Source organism: Phodopus roborovskii, unplaced genomic scaffold (assembly GCF_943737965.1).
Source record: "Phodopus roborovskii unplaced genomic scaffold, PHOROB, whole genome shotgun sequence".
NCBI classification, from domain to species: Eukaryota; Metazoa; Chordata; class Mammalia; order Rodentia; family Cricetidae; genus Phodopus; species Phodopus roborovskii.
In genome coordinates this window covers 30,329,491-30,344,869 of record NW_026126558.1, presented here as the reverse complement: position 1 = coordinate 30,344,869, position 15,379 = coordinate 30,329,491, and the positions used below count along the sequence as shown (strand labels likewise).

General features: G+C 37.5%; 1 pseudogene; it reads right to left on the bottom strand.

Moving 5' to 3' along the window:
* Positions 1 to 8,060: 8,060 nt before the first annotated feature.
* On the bottom strand, positions 8,061 to 8,566 carry LOC127234456 (histone H1.0-like; annotated as a pseudogene).
* Positions 8,567 to 15,379: the final 6,813 nt, after the last annotated feature.

The window sequence follows — 15,379 nt, the reverse complement described above, 5'->3', positions numbered from 1 at the left end:
TAGTTCTTCTTTGATCGAGAAGTGATGCAATTGACCATTGTTCAATTTCTATGAATTTGTAGGTTTTCTGCAATTTGAATTGTTATTAAATTATAACTTTAAACCACGGTGATCTGATAAAATACAAGGGATTATTCCAATTTTTTGTATCTGTTAAATTTTGCTTTGTTCCAAGTACATGGTCAATTTTAGTGAAGGTTCCATGTCAAACTAAGAAGAAGGTATATTCTTTTGTGTTTGCATGGAATGTTCTGTTTATGGCTGGAGACGCTCTTGACTGATTAGTGGGGAAGGCAATCTGATTTAAGTGATAAGTGAACTCTAAGTTCAGTAAGAGCTTCCTGGGTGTCTGGAGTTATTCCAAGCATGCCTCAGCTCTTCAGATCCCCATCAAGCCAGTGAAAAAGGAGCTATTCGTACCTGCATCTCACAGACAAACCCAAGAACCATCAGTTAAATGACTTACACCTTTATGCTGTATTCGGTTATGGAGGTGGGGTGTGACTCTGAGACTGACCCTATGGTGTCATTCTATCTTGTCCAGAAGAGCTACACCATGTAAATGGAATGCCTCTCAAGCTGAAGGAATCTCTCTACTTCAGATAGCATCAAAGAGAAAGGTAAACCATTTTTTTTAGCTTCAGGAAGATAATCTGGGTTGGGCAACCACCATGTCAGGGTAAAAACTGCAAAGGTTTATAAGACATACTTAGGCAAAATGCTGTGCAGGCTTCACCATGGTATTTTAGATTGAATTCCTTCCCATTGTGTGAGGATGCTCATCCTATCCAAGTTAGGGTGGGGAATGTTCTTTCCTTTTTTTTTTTTTTTTTTTTTTTTGAGACTGGATCTTACTATGTCGTCTTGGCTGACCTGTAATTCACTCCAAAGGCCTCACAGAGAACTGCCTGTCTCTGCTTCCCAAGTGCTATGATTAAAGGCACATATTAACACACCCAGCTTCTAATTTTCTTAATCCTTTCATTCATACCCAGCTTAGGTGATACAGGTATAAGAAATGGTTGATCCAGGCATGGTGGTGACACTTTAATCCCAAACATCGGAGGCAGAGGCAGGTGAATCTCTGAGTGGGAAGCCAGTTTGGTCTACAAAGCAAGTTGCAAGACAGATGATATAGAGAAACCATATCTTGAAAAACAAAGAAAATAAAAAAAAACAAACAAAAAAAATCAAGAAAGGCACCAGCATCAGTGCAATGATAATTGGCAATCAGCTCTGTTCTGTGGTGTGTTGGGGCCCTTATGGTAACTGGAGAATGTGTGTCTCATCCAAGGGCCAGCTGCTTCTCCAATCTGGTAAGCTTTGGTATGCAGAGAAGCAGAAGACACTTAAACACAAGAGACTCTCTCTTAATTGCTATGCTACACTGTCAAATGACACTTGGACCATGCATGTATTGCAGGAGTTTTTGTTATTGTTGTTGTTGTTGTTTGTTTTTGGTGGTAGTGATGGTGGTACTGGGAATTGAAACCAAAACCTTGGATGTTCAATATTCAATGTATGCAAGTTTAATCAAAATTGTGATGTATTATTTGTCCCGTTGGAATCTGATAAATTTTTCTAAAACTAGGCACAGGTCCCCTCACAAATTAGCAGAACTTCCTGTAAATCTGAAGTAATTTTAGAGTATGGTTTTATTCCAAGAATAGTCAAATTGAGCCATAAAATGGAGTAAAAGAGCCTGTAAAAAGACCACAAACATATACAAAGTTGAATTCTGCCCTTTTGGTAAGTATGTGCAATGGTGCGGGCAATTGTCTGTCCATGAGGGAATAGCAAATTTAGGAGACTTGGTTTTACCAAACACCCTAACCAACTCCAAATAGTGATAAAAGCCAAAACAATAAATATTTAAGAGAAGGTCTCATTGAAGCTAGAGCTCACATACTTGGCTAGACTGGCCGACCACACCCCAGAAATCCTCCTGTCTCTGGGATCAGAGGCACAAACCTCACCTGGCTGGGTTTTTTTTTTTTTTATTTTTTTTTAAATTTATTTTATATAACCAAGTCCATTTAAATGAAAACAAACATTTATAGACAATATTTGGGAATTAGGGCATCGTTCTTTCCAAACTACTTCCTGCTGGTAAGGGGCACTGTCAGGGGGATTCTAAGAAGATGAAGAAATCCTGACTGTATTCTATAAGGCTGTTTTGTCCAGCTGTTTTGAATGTAGGATCAGCTTGTACTCTGTTTCAGGCGGTCTGGCTTGATCAAACCACATTAGTCTGGAAGGAATCCACAGCTTTTAATTTTCTGTGGAAACAAAAATAGAAATCCTTTTCCCCAGTAACTTTTCCTTGAACTTAAATTTTGGAGTCAAAGCATTTTTTTTATTTAATTTATTATTTTACATGTTGATCCCAGTTCCCTCTTACTCCCTCCCTTCCTACGTCCCTCCCTCCCTTTTACCCTCTCTGCCCTCTCACATGCACCTTAACCACCCTCCCCTCCCATCCTCCCATCCCAAGTCCATATGTAGGGGAATGCCATCCAGTTGGGGTCAGGTAGATCTGACAGGTCATGTGAAGTAGGGACTAGGGCTTCTCTCCTGTCTCTAGATTAGGGCATGTGCGATGTGTTTGCAAAGTCCTTTTGTGCACCAGAGATAAATCCTGGCTCCACTGTCTGAGGTCCCTTAGACTGCTCAGTCCTTTTGGCTGAGACCCATATTCAGGAGGGCCTGAGTCACTCCCATGCTGGCTTCCCAGCTATCATTCTTGTGGCCCATTATCTCCTCCTTGTTCAGGTAAGCTATCTCTATGTGTTTCTGCCACCTGGTCTTGTCCTCTCCATCTGAATTTGGGTTCTACTTCGACTCAGTGTTTATGTATGGGTGTTTGCTCCTGTTTCCAACAGGCATTAGTTGAGGGCTCCATGGATAAGTTAGTAGTTGATCTCACTATCCGGGAATGGCATTTATGGTAGCCTTTCCATGGAAGCTCAAATTGTTAGTTGGAAGCAGTCTTGTAGTTCTCTAGACCTTTCTTTGTGTTAAATTTTATCTTGAAACCAATATTGTCTCCCTCTTTTAGGTTCTCTCTGTTTCTCTCTCTCTCTCTCTGTCTGTCTGTCTCTCTCTCTCTCTCTCTCTCTCTCTCTCTCTGTCTGTCTGTCTCTCTCTCTCTCTTTCCTGTCTTATATTCCTAACCAGGCTCAATCTTCCTGGTCACACATGATTTCCTTTCCTCCCCCACATTTTCTCCTGCTTCTCTCTCCATTCGCTGTCCCCCCCCCCACTTCCCATGTGCTCTGTTGGACTTGTCGCTTCCTGGTTCTGTGAGGGACTTTATATGAATCTCTTAGAATACACCTTGTATCCTAGTTCCTCTGGTGGTGTGAATTATAGGCTGGTGATCCTTTGATATAGGTCTAAAATCTATATATGAGTGGGTACATACTATGTTCCTCTTTTTGTGACTGAGTTACCTCATTCAGGATGGTTTCTTCAAGTGCCATCCACTTGCCTGCGAATTTCAAGATACCATTATATTTTTTCTGCAGAGTAGTATTCCATTGTGTAGATGTGCCACATCTTCATTAACCATTCATCAATTGAGGGGCATCTAGGTTGCTTCCAGGTTCTTGCTATTAAAATAGTTCTGCTATGAACACAGTTGAACAGATGTCTTTGTTGCATGGATATGAATCCTTTGGGTATATGCCTAAGAAGGAGATTGCCAGGTCCTGTGGTAAACTAATTCCCATTTTCCTGAGGAACTGCCATACTGATCTCCAAAATGACTGTATGACTTTGCACTCCCACCAGCAGTGGAGGAGTGTTCCCATTTCTTGACATCCTCTTCAACATAAGTCATTATTTGTGTTTCTAATTTTAGCCATTCTGGCAGGAGTAAGATGGTATATCAAAGTTGTTTTGATTTGCATTTCCCTGATAGCTAAAGATGTGGAGCATTTTCTAAAGTGCCTTTCAGCCTTTTTGATTTCCTCTGTTGAAAATTCTTTCTTCAGTTCTGTACCCCATTTTTTAATAGGGTTATTTGATGTTTTGTTGACTAGTTTCTTGATTTCTTTGTATATTTTGGAGATCAGCCCTTTGTCAGATATAGGATTGGTGAAAATCTTTTCCCAATCTGTGGGCTGCCTTTAGGTCTTGTCCACTGTGTCCTTTGCCTTACAGAAGCTTCTAAGTTTGAAGAGGCCCCATTTATTAATTGTTTCTCTCAGTGTCTATGCCCCTGGAGTTATGTTCAGGAAGCGGTCTCCTATACCAATTTGTTCAAGTTTACCTCCTTCTTTCTCTTCTAAGACGTTCAATGTGGCTAGATTGATGTTGAGGTCTTTGATCCATTTGGATTTGAGTTTTATGCATGGCGACAGACATGGGTGTATCTGCAGTCTTCTACAAACCCTCATCCAATTGTTCCAGCACCATTTGTTGAAGATGCTGTCCTCGCCACATTGTATAATTTTAGCTGTTTTGTCAAAAATCAGGTGTTCATAGGTATGTTGGTAAATATCAGGATTTTCAATTTGATTCCATTGGTCGACCTGTCTATTTTCATGCCAATACCTGGCTATTTTATAACTATAGCTCTGTAGTAGAGCTTTAAGTCAGGAATGGTGATGCCTCCTGAAGTTCTTTTATTGTATAGGGTTGTTTTGGCTATCCTGGGCCTTTTGTTTTTTCCACATAAAGTTGATTATTATCCTTTCAAGGTCAGTAAAGAATTGTGGTGGGATTTTATTAGGGTTTGCTTTGAATCTATAGATTGCTTTTGGCAAGATTGCCATTTTTAATATGTTTATCCTACCTATTCAAGAGCATGGGAGATCTTTCCATTTTCTGGTATCTTCTTTAATTTCTTTCTTTAGAGCCACAAAGTTCTTATAATATTGATCTTTTACTTGTTTGGTATGCTTTACACCAAGATACTTTATGTTGCTTGTTCATATTGTAGAGGATGATGTTTCTCTGATTTCTTTCTCTGTCTCTTTGTCATCTGAAAAAAGTAGGGCTACTGATTTTTTTTTAGTTTATCTTGTATCCTGCTAGTTTGCTGAAGGTGTTTATCAGCCGTAGGCGTTCCCTAGTAGAGTGTATTGGGTCGCTTATGTAAACTATCTTATCATCTGCAAATAGAGACAGTTTGACATTTTCCTTTACAATTTGGATCCCCTTGATCTCCTTTTGTTGTCTTATAGCATTAGCTAGAACTTCCAGTACGATATTGAAGAGACATGGGGAGAGAGCGTAGCCTTGTCTTGTTCCTAATTTTAGAGGAATTGGCTTACGTTTCTTTCTATTCAATTTGATGTTGGCAGTTTGTTTGCTTTATATTGCTCTCATTATGTTTAGATATGTTCCTGTTATCCCTGACCTCTCCAAGACCTTTATCATGAATAGGTGTTAAATTTTGTCGAAGGCTTTTTCAGCTTCTAGGGAGATAATCATATGGTTTTTCTTTTTCAGTTTGTTTATATGGTGGATCATGTTGATAGATTTTCATATGTTAAACCATCCCTGAATTCCAGGGATGAAGCCTACTTGGTCATGTTGGATGATTTCTCTGATGTATTCGTGAATTTGTTTTGCCAGTATTTTATTGAGTATTTTTGTATCGATGTTCATCAGGGATATTGGTCTGTAGTTTTTGTTCTTAGTTGTGTCTTTGTGAGGCTTGGGTACCAAGGTTATTGTAGCCTCATAAAATGAGTTTGGTAATGATCCTTCTGTTTCTATCTTGTGGAACATTTTGAGCAGTAGTGGTATTAGTTTTTCCTTGAATGTCTGGTAGAATTCTTCACTGAATCCATCTGGCCCTGGACATTTTTGGTTGGAAGGCTTTCGATGACTGCTTCTATTTCATTATGGGTTATAGATCTATTTAAGTTGTTTGTTTGTTCTTGATTTAATTTTGGTAAGTGATAGTTATCCAGAAATTTTCCATTTCCTTTGAATTTTCAATTTTTGTGGAATACAGATTTTCAAAGTATGACCTGAAAATTGTCTGGATTTCCTCTGTGTCTGTTGTTATGTTCCCCTTTTCGTTTCTGATTTTGTTAATTCACATGTTCTCTCTCTGCTTTTTCATTAGTTTGGATAAAGGTTTGTCTATCTTGTTGATTTAAAATCTAATTTGTTAGTTATTAGAATAGCTACACCAGCTGGTTTCTTAGGAACATTTGGTTGGAAAATCTGTTCCCAACACTTTACTGTGAGGTATCATCCATCTATGAAGTTGAGGTGTCTTTCTTTTATGCAGCAGAATGATACATTTTATCTTTGTATCCATTCTGTTGGCCTGTGTCTTTTATAGGTATGTTATGACCATTATTATTGAGGGATATTAAGAACCATTTATTGTTGATTCTTGTTTCTGTTTATTTGTTTTTGGTGTGATATTGTGTGCAGATTTTATTGTTCTCATGTGTATCTTTTGGTAATATAGGTAATCTATTGCCTATGTTTTTTGTGGGTGTAGTTAACTTTCTTGAGTTGGAGTTTTCCTTCTATTACTTTCTGTACAGCTGGATTTGTGCATATGCATGTTTAAATCTTGTTTTGTCATGGAATATCTTGTTTTTTCCATCTGTAATTATTGAAAGTTTTGCTTGCTGGGTACAACACTCTTGAGTGGCAACCTATGGTCTATTCTTATTTGTACAACAACTAAACTACAGGACATTCTGGCTCTCAGAGATTCCATTGAAAAGTCAGGTGTAATTCTGATAGGTCTGCTGTTATATATTACTTGTCATTTTTTCTTTGCTGCCCTTAATATTCTAATGAATATATTCATTCTGTATATTTGTTGCAAGGGATCTTTCTTTCTTTCTTTCTTTTTTCCCCCGTCTATTTGGTGGTCTGTAAGCTAGCTTCTTGTAGTTTCATTAGCATGTCCTTCTTTATGTTGGTAAAGTTTTTATTTTTTATGATTTTGTTGAATATGTTTTCTGCACCTTTGAACTGGGGTTCTTACTTTCTACTATACCTTTTATACTTAGATTTGGTCTTTTCATGATATCCCATATTTGCAGGATATTTTGTGATAAGGATTTGTTAGACTTAAGATTTTCTTTGATCAATAGATCTATTTTTTCTAGTTTATCTTTAGCACTGGAGATTCTCTCTTACATCTCATATACTCCATTGGTTATGCTTGAATCTGTAGTTCCTAATGTTTACCCAGATATTCTGTTTCCAGAATTAACTCAACTTTGGTTTTCTTTATTGTCTTTCTCAGTTTTCAGGTCTTGAAGTGTTTGAATTGTTTCCTTCATCTGTTACTCTTTTTCTCTTGACTTTCCTTGATTTCTTTAAGAGATTTGTTGATTTCTTGCCTGTCCTTTTTATTTATTTAATTTTTTATTTGGTTTGTCTTTTCCTTCATTTCTTCAAATTTTTGTTTGATTTTACTTGCATTTCTTTATGGAGTTTTCTCATTTCTTCTTTGACTGTCTCTATCATCTTCATAAAGTTGTTTTCAGGTCATTCTCTTCAGCTTCATCGTTTTTGTCAATATCAGGTGTTGCTGTTGTAAAATCGCTAGACTCTGTTGGTATCACATTTGTCTTTCAACACATTTGTTGTTGAATTTGTTCTTATACTGTCCTCTTTTCATTGTTTCCTCCAGTGGGTTACAGGTGTGTTCTCTCCCTCTCCTGGTGGGTATGAGTCCAAGGCTCTCTCCCAGTGGTTGCAGTTCCATCTAAGTCTCCAATAGCAGCAGGTGCTAGATGGCTTTCTGAGGGAATCCGTGGCAGAACAGGACTGGGGGTCATGTTTCTGGAGATTCCAACAGGGACAGGTCGGCAGGAAATGGTCTGGCATGCACCTTTTCCTGTGGGTGTTGGTCCAAGACTACGATGGTAGCAAATGCTGGATGGCTTGATCTGCCTCCAGGTCTGTCTAGAGGATTCAGTGGCAGGGCAGGCAAGGTGAAATCTTTTTATTTATTTATTTTTTTCAGTATTACTATTTTAGAGTTTTGAAGTTAAAATTACAACCACAGCAACATTTTTTTCCTGGCAATTATGACACTTGTCTAAAAAGGGAGAATGGGCACGAGTTTCCTAATTGGTTGTCTTGACAGGCTTGGCTTTGACAATCTTTGGGTTTTTGGCTTTCTTGGGCGTGGAAGCCAGCTTCTTCTTGGTCTTCATGGCAGGGGTAGCTTTGGGATTTTTGCTTGGGGCTTTGGTGGCATGCTTCTTAGGTTTGGCTGCCTTCTTTGGAGTGGCCACTTTCTTGACTTCCTTCTTGGTCTTCTTGAAAGCCACCGACATTTTGGACTCATCGCCTCTCGCCAGGCTGAAAGAGCCGCAGACACCCACCCATTTGATTTTTGATGGTCACCAGCCCCTTGATGGATAACTTGATCTGGGAGCTGGAGTTCTCACCCACCTTGTGTCTTCTGATATACTTTTGGATTGACTGACCCAAGGAGCCAGAGCGGCTTTTTCTCTGCTTGGATGGCAGCCACGATCATAGCTGAATACTTGGGATGGTCCATGGATTTCTTGGAGCCCTTGGTCCATTTGGACTTCCCCGTGGGAGTGGACTTGGAGTTTTTGGTCATGGTGGCCAGCCTGCTCCTGCTGTTGAAGGAGCCTTCCGAAGGTCCAGCCCCCTCGCGGGAGGCTGGGTACAACCCAAGTCTAGTTCTGTTCTCCCACTCAACTAGCAGGCCAGATTAAGTGTGGCTGCAAGGGGACGTGGGCGACATGTGGCTCTTGTCCTCTCTGGCGTTTACTGCAGGCTGGCAGGTTGCTCTGTGCGGCCCAGCCCGCACAGCTCTGTAGCTCATTGTGCTCCCTGTGCTGGCTCTGACTCCTTGGCCTCCCTTTTTCCAGCTCTGCCTCTCAGCAGGGTGACATCTTGAGGATTGATTATAGGACCAATTCAAGTCTTTTATTCCTATGGTCCAGAATCAAAGTTCAGGTTTGATCTCAGAATTTTGTATATCTTTTTACTATCCTCAAATATAAATTTTCTAACCATAATTCATTAACCATTGGCCTCTCTTCTAAATGAGTAAGGCTCTTGGGACTTCTGGTGGCAGATTGGCCTCTTGTCTGTCGAGCAGTCGGTCCCCACTTGAGTTGGGGGCTGGTACAAAGTGACAAGAAGGGAATCTGGCATCGGGTGGAATAGTCATGATCTACTCCTATCTGGTTGAAATCTTTACTGAGACTCCGTTTTATATTTCCATCTGTCTAGAGCCTCTCTACACATTATTATGAGCAATGTATTAAAATCTAATTCTTAGTATAGAAATGCCTATTTCTGCATTCTCTATGTTTTATTTCAAAGTGTTTTATTGTTCATCAATAGGTCTGTAAATATCATACATATTATAGTCTCTGCTATATGAAGCCTTAATTAATATATAATGACTTTCTTCATTGACTGCATTTTTATATTGTCCATTTACATTATACTTTTCTACTTTTAAACTCTTTGTATCTTTAGCTGTAGTAAATATATGGCACACAGAAGGTTCTTTTGCATTTATATGTTCTAGCTCTCTCTTGTTTTTGCTTGTGTAGTTGATATATTTATTCTTAAGTGTTTAATAACAAGGTGATTTGACTTATTTTATAACTTGTTTATATGTTGTATGAGGCTGAATGGCTTGTGTTACATTATTGCTCTTTTCTTTTGTCCCTAATTAATTTTTGTAAGATGATTTAGGATAATTTTAAGGTTTTTTCCCTTATTTATCTTTAAGGAGTTTTGGGTTTTCTTATTATTTTTTATTCAGTTTAAATTTTTGCTACTGATTCTTCTTTACTTTTCTGAAATTGTGTATTTCTTATTTGTAAAGAATCACTTATAGTATCAGCTAACACATCTTTTTTATGTGTTTCTGATTCTGAATTTGTGCTTTTTTTACTAGGCTTAGATATTTGAGTTTTACTATTTTCATTTATTTTGTGTCACTTCAAAGTCTTGGCATTTAATATGAACACAAAAAAATGAAAAGAGAGAAAAAAATTAAGATAAGAAACATGTATTAACCTTCTCAATGGTATGAAAGTCATTTCTGCTTCCATGATGGGTCAGGGTCTGTGCCACACAGCAGATGTGGACCACCATGAAACATAGCTTATGATGTGTGGCTCTGTGGTCAGAAAAAGTTACTGAAGAGGCCTTCTTTGTTAAAGAACAATGTCTTTCTGTCTACCCAGTTCTACTGAGTTGAATGCAGAGTATGCATTATGTGACTCTCTACAAGGGTTCTGGGACAATGGGTGTTAAGCTAGTCCAATGCTGGGAAGTCAAGATGATTTAAATTTACTGGCCTTTTCCCCCAGTCCTTCTTCTGAATTTTTAAAAACAATTTACAAGACTTAACCTCTTATGAATTATAGAGTTTCAAAATAATTACGTGAAATGGATTTTCCTAATAACACTTTTGTCTAGGTAAGGAATAACAATTCCCATAGTTGTATTTTTCTCTATTATCCAGAAGCCTTCCTCACAATATATTTATGTTTCTATAGATAATTAGAAAGTTCAAAAGATAATTCATGAATATACTCTTCTATTCTAATATAAACATATAATTCAAATATACATGAAATCATTGGAAAATTCTTGTCTTGATGTATACATTTTTCTGTCATCCAATTGCATTAGAAAGGCATCTTTTAGCCCATGTGTTCTAATCTGAATAAAGACCCATTTGTGTTTTATTCAGAAAAAAAAAAGAAAAAACAAACAAAACAAAACCTGGTTTGACATCACTAGTCAATAAAGATGAAATGCAAAATTATGGAAGCTTAAGAAATCTCGCTTAGTCAATTTATGAAAAATATCTGTAATAAAATGAAACACTGACACTTGCTAAGTAGTAAGACTTTCTTGTAAGGTGGGCCTTTATATCACATTGGAATGAAAGCAACTTTGTCTTTAAGGACTTTGTCCAGGAATTCTCAGATCCAGTTGAGTTTCTATGACTACTCCCTCCCACATACATACACTGAATTCATGAGGGTAACATGAACTCAAATTGCCTTTGTCAATTAACTGAGTAATCAGTCCATCATTACTTGTGGTTTCTTTTCTATAGAAGGTGATTCTAATTTCAATCCTATATTACTAACGCTGTGTCTGAAACCTAAAACATGGACTAATTTATGACATAAAATGTAGGTGCTACAATTATTTTATATTACTTGACCAACAATATGAAGGGATGCAAGTAGTTAGCACCAGCTTCTAAAGTTACTTTTATATTATGCACAATTTAGAAAAGTTTGATGTTACAAAACAAAACTAGTAGTAAAAGTGACAAGTCAGGCCTACCCTAGAAATAGTATCTCCCTTTTAAATCCAGATAAATGATAGGAGACTTTGGTTGTTTTACTGTCTATCCCAGGAGAGAGATCAAATAGTTCTGAGTCCATAACTAAGCAAAAGTGTGTCACTTAATGGCAAAAAAGAAAAAAACAACCAATACAAGTCCATTTCCATTCCTACTCAGCAAAATCATTTTCCCAACCAATATTAGTCTGATAACAAATACAAAGATACTTAAATTTATGTGGGTTATATGGAAGGGATTTAGTGCCAGTACCACCTTTAGAGAATATTTTAGTAGTGTGAAACAAAAATTTAATCTAACAGCTAATAAATGATAAGATTGTTTATTCTTATTGCTCTTTGTATGAATTTAATATTTAAGATAAATTATCTTCTAAAAAGTATTTACATTGATAAAAACAAGATTACAGATGCAGTTAGCCTATATAGGCATATTACACTACATTTTAATAGCAGATATTAGCAAACAAAAAGCCCAGTGCTGGATGTGGGTTATTTGTCCTCATATCATCAGTTTGTGGATGGGACATAGTCCTCCAACATAAAACATGCCATTTTGGCTGTGAATTTCAAGATTTCATCCACCCCCCCCCAACTGAGTAATATTCCATTGTGTAAATATACCACATTTTCTCTATCTACTATTCAGTTGAGAGACATTTCAGTGGCTTCCAGGTTCTGGTTATCACAAACAACACTGCCATGATCATAGTTGAACATATGTTCTTGAATGAATGTGCATCTTTTGGGTATATGCCCAAGAGTAGAATTGCTGAATCATGAGGTAGACAGATTCCCGTTTTCCTGAGAAACCGTCATACTGATTTCCAAAGTGGCTGTACAAGTTTGCACTCCCACCAGCAATGGAGGAGTGTTCCCCTCTCTTCACATCCTCTCTAGCACAGACAGTCATTGGTGTTTTTGACTTTAGCTATTCTGGCTGGTGTAAGATGAAATCTCAAAGTTGTTTTGATTTGCATTTCCCTGATGGATAAGGATGTTGAACAATTTCCTAACTGTCTGAGTGAAGTAACCCAGTCACTGAAAGGCAAGCATGGGATTTACTCACTCATATATGGATATTAGGTATAGAACAAAGAACTACCAATCTACAATCCACACCACCAGAGAAACTAGGAAACAAGGAGGACACTAAGAGAAAAATACATGGTCCCCCCAAAACAGGGAAGAGAACAAGAACTACTGAGCAAATTAGGAGCATGGGGGGTATGAAAAAGAGAATAGGAGGAGTGGGAAGAGAAGAAGAGGGAAAAGGAAGGCCAAGACAAGGGAGAAATAGAGGAGAACAATAACAAGATACCTTAATAGAGAGAGCCAGTGTGGGTTTAAAGAGAAATCTGATACTAGGGAAATATTCAGAGATCCCACAAAGATGACCACACCTAAGTATTTAGGCAGTACAGGAGAGGCCACCTACCTTAATTGCCACCCTAGAGCCTTCATCCAGTGATTGACAGAAGCAGAAGCAGGTACCCACAGCTGAGCACTGAGCATTCCTGTAATTCAATTCTAGAGAAGGAGAAGAGGTGAACAAAGGAGTGAAAATCTTTCAGGAGAAACCTACAGAAACAGATGACCTGACCTAGTGAGAGCACATAGACCCCAGTTGTAAAGCTGGGGAACCAGCAGTGAACTAAACCAAACCCTCTGATGAAGATGCCAGTCAGGAGGCCTAGGAAGTCTATGGGGCCTCTAACAGTGGATTGATGCACAAATGGACTTTGGGATCCCATTCCCTATGGAAGAATACTCTTTTAGCCCAGATACATGGAGGAGGGCCTAGGCTCGGCCTTCAAATGATGTGACATATTTTGATAATGCCCCATGGAAGGCCTCACCATCCTTGAGGAGTGGGTGTGGGGGGGTTGAGGAGGTTGGTAGGGGCATGGGAGGATGGGAGGGAAACGGAATGTGTCATTGTAAATTGGTGACATGTAAATGATTGTTTCAAAAAAAAAAAAAAAGAAAAAAATTTCGCCATATTGTTATTCCTAGTTAACCAGTATAACAAAATGCTAAGAACCTACTGCAAAAGACACTGAATTATTGGAAGGAAGAATTTAAGTTCAAATATTTTTTTTGACTGGATGGCTTTCACAATGCTGGAAGGTGCTATTTAGTCTACAGGGCAAAAGAACGTCATGCATGGTCTTGTACAGCTATGAATCCCTAGAATGACAGTAATGACTGACTTTCCAAGGTATGTCCATTGACATAACAATGGAATGCCTTGTCTGGAAATGTTTTGTGTTTCCATGATTAAATAAATTTGACAAACCCTAATTTAAGGAAGGAAAGTGTGTTTTACATCTAGTATTTTCAGATGTCTTAGTCCAGCATTGAGAGATACCAGAGCAAGAACTCAAATCTAGATCCAAAAGGAAACATAGCTTGCTATTCCCTGCATCATTGCTTCTGAACATTGAATTCATTTGCAACAAAGAAGTAAGCCCAAACTTTGGAGTTTGCTGTGGATGGCTTAGCCCTCACTGCTTCAAGATTCTTGAGCAATGTTACTCAGTACAGGACCATTTTCCTGGAGACACTGCCTCCGGCCCTATTATATCAATTGACTATCGAGACAATCCCCCAGAAACATACTCATAGAACAATCCAATATAAGAACTTTTCATTGAAATGTTCCTGTTATGGGATTCCTGGCAGTCAATAATTGCTTGATACAGGAGTTTCCAGGACACTGTGATTGGTCCCACCCCATGATGTAGTCCTGATATAAACAAGACTGTAAATGAGAATGCCAGTGAGTTAACCAGTAATCAGAGTCCCTCCATTGCCTCCAAACTTCAAGTTACTGCCTTGAGTTTCTGGAATATTGAACTGTGGCTTAGAAGTATACAGAAGTATACTCTTTTCCTTCTCAGATGTTTTTTGGTGATAGTGTGTAATTATAGCAACAAAAAAAAAAGTATAACATGAGTTAATAGTCTTACAAATTAAGCCAGCTCTAACTGGGGTAAGTAGACTACAAAAAGAAGACATGAAATTTGGAGAGGGATGTGGCTATCAAAATGGAGTCTATGAAGTGTTGGAGAGGCAGTGAGTAACTTATGTGATAAATGAACATTACATACATATGCAAAATTCTCAAAGAATTGATTATTTTTACATATACATGTAGTAGATAATAATTTTGTAAATGTTTGTAACTATGTAAAGACACAGAAGACACAAAACTTTCTAGTCTCAATGATGTAACATAAATACGAATGAGTGTGATGGATATGTTAAGAATAATGATAATCAGGTTTTATAAGATGGCTCAGTGGGTAAAGGCAAGAGCCTCAGTTCCTGACTAACCTGATTTTGAATGACAGAATAATTGGTACAAAGATCAGAATAACTCCTGAAACTTGTTTTCTGACCACTGTGCACTTACACACACACATCATAAAATCACAATACATAAATTATAGATAGATGATAAATAATATATGATATATAAATAGATGATAGATAGATTTTCATAAAAAGAATAGTTATAAAAAATAATAGTGATATTCATAATATGATAAATCAACGACGAAGCACACTGGCCCAAAATGACAAGGCCCAGGGTTTGACCTCTAGCAAAACAAAATAGTCATAATTACGTACTTCTGGCAATAATATAACTGCATATAAGAAAGTATTTAATTTTAAAAATCACATCATAAATGGCTTAACTTAAAGGATAGTCATGTGAAAGGCACAGAATCTAAAAGATGTTGTTCAAAATTAATAGTCACTCTGCTAGAATAAATTCTGTTTTTTAAGGTTATTATCTTGGTATATTGCTTTTATAATTAAAAAATTATAGTCACAAACAGTGAAAGAGCTACCCTTCTGGAAAGCTAATCATAGCAGTGTAAATCTGTATATTTTACAAAAATGTTTGTATTAATAAACAATCGAGAACATCTTAAATACCCAACAGTACATGATTAGTTTGACAAATTAATGCATATTTAAAAGGAGGGATACTATGTTGACTATAATAGCTTGAATATAACAAATTAATTGTACTGAGAAGGAATGCTAAGTA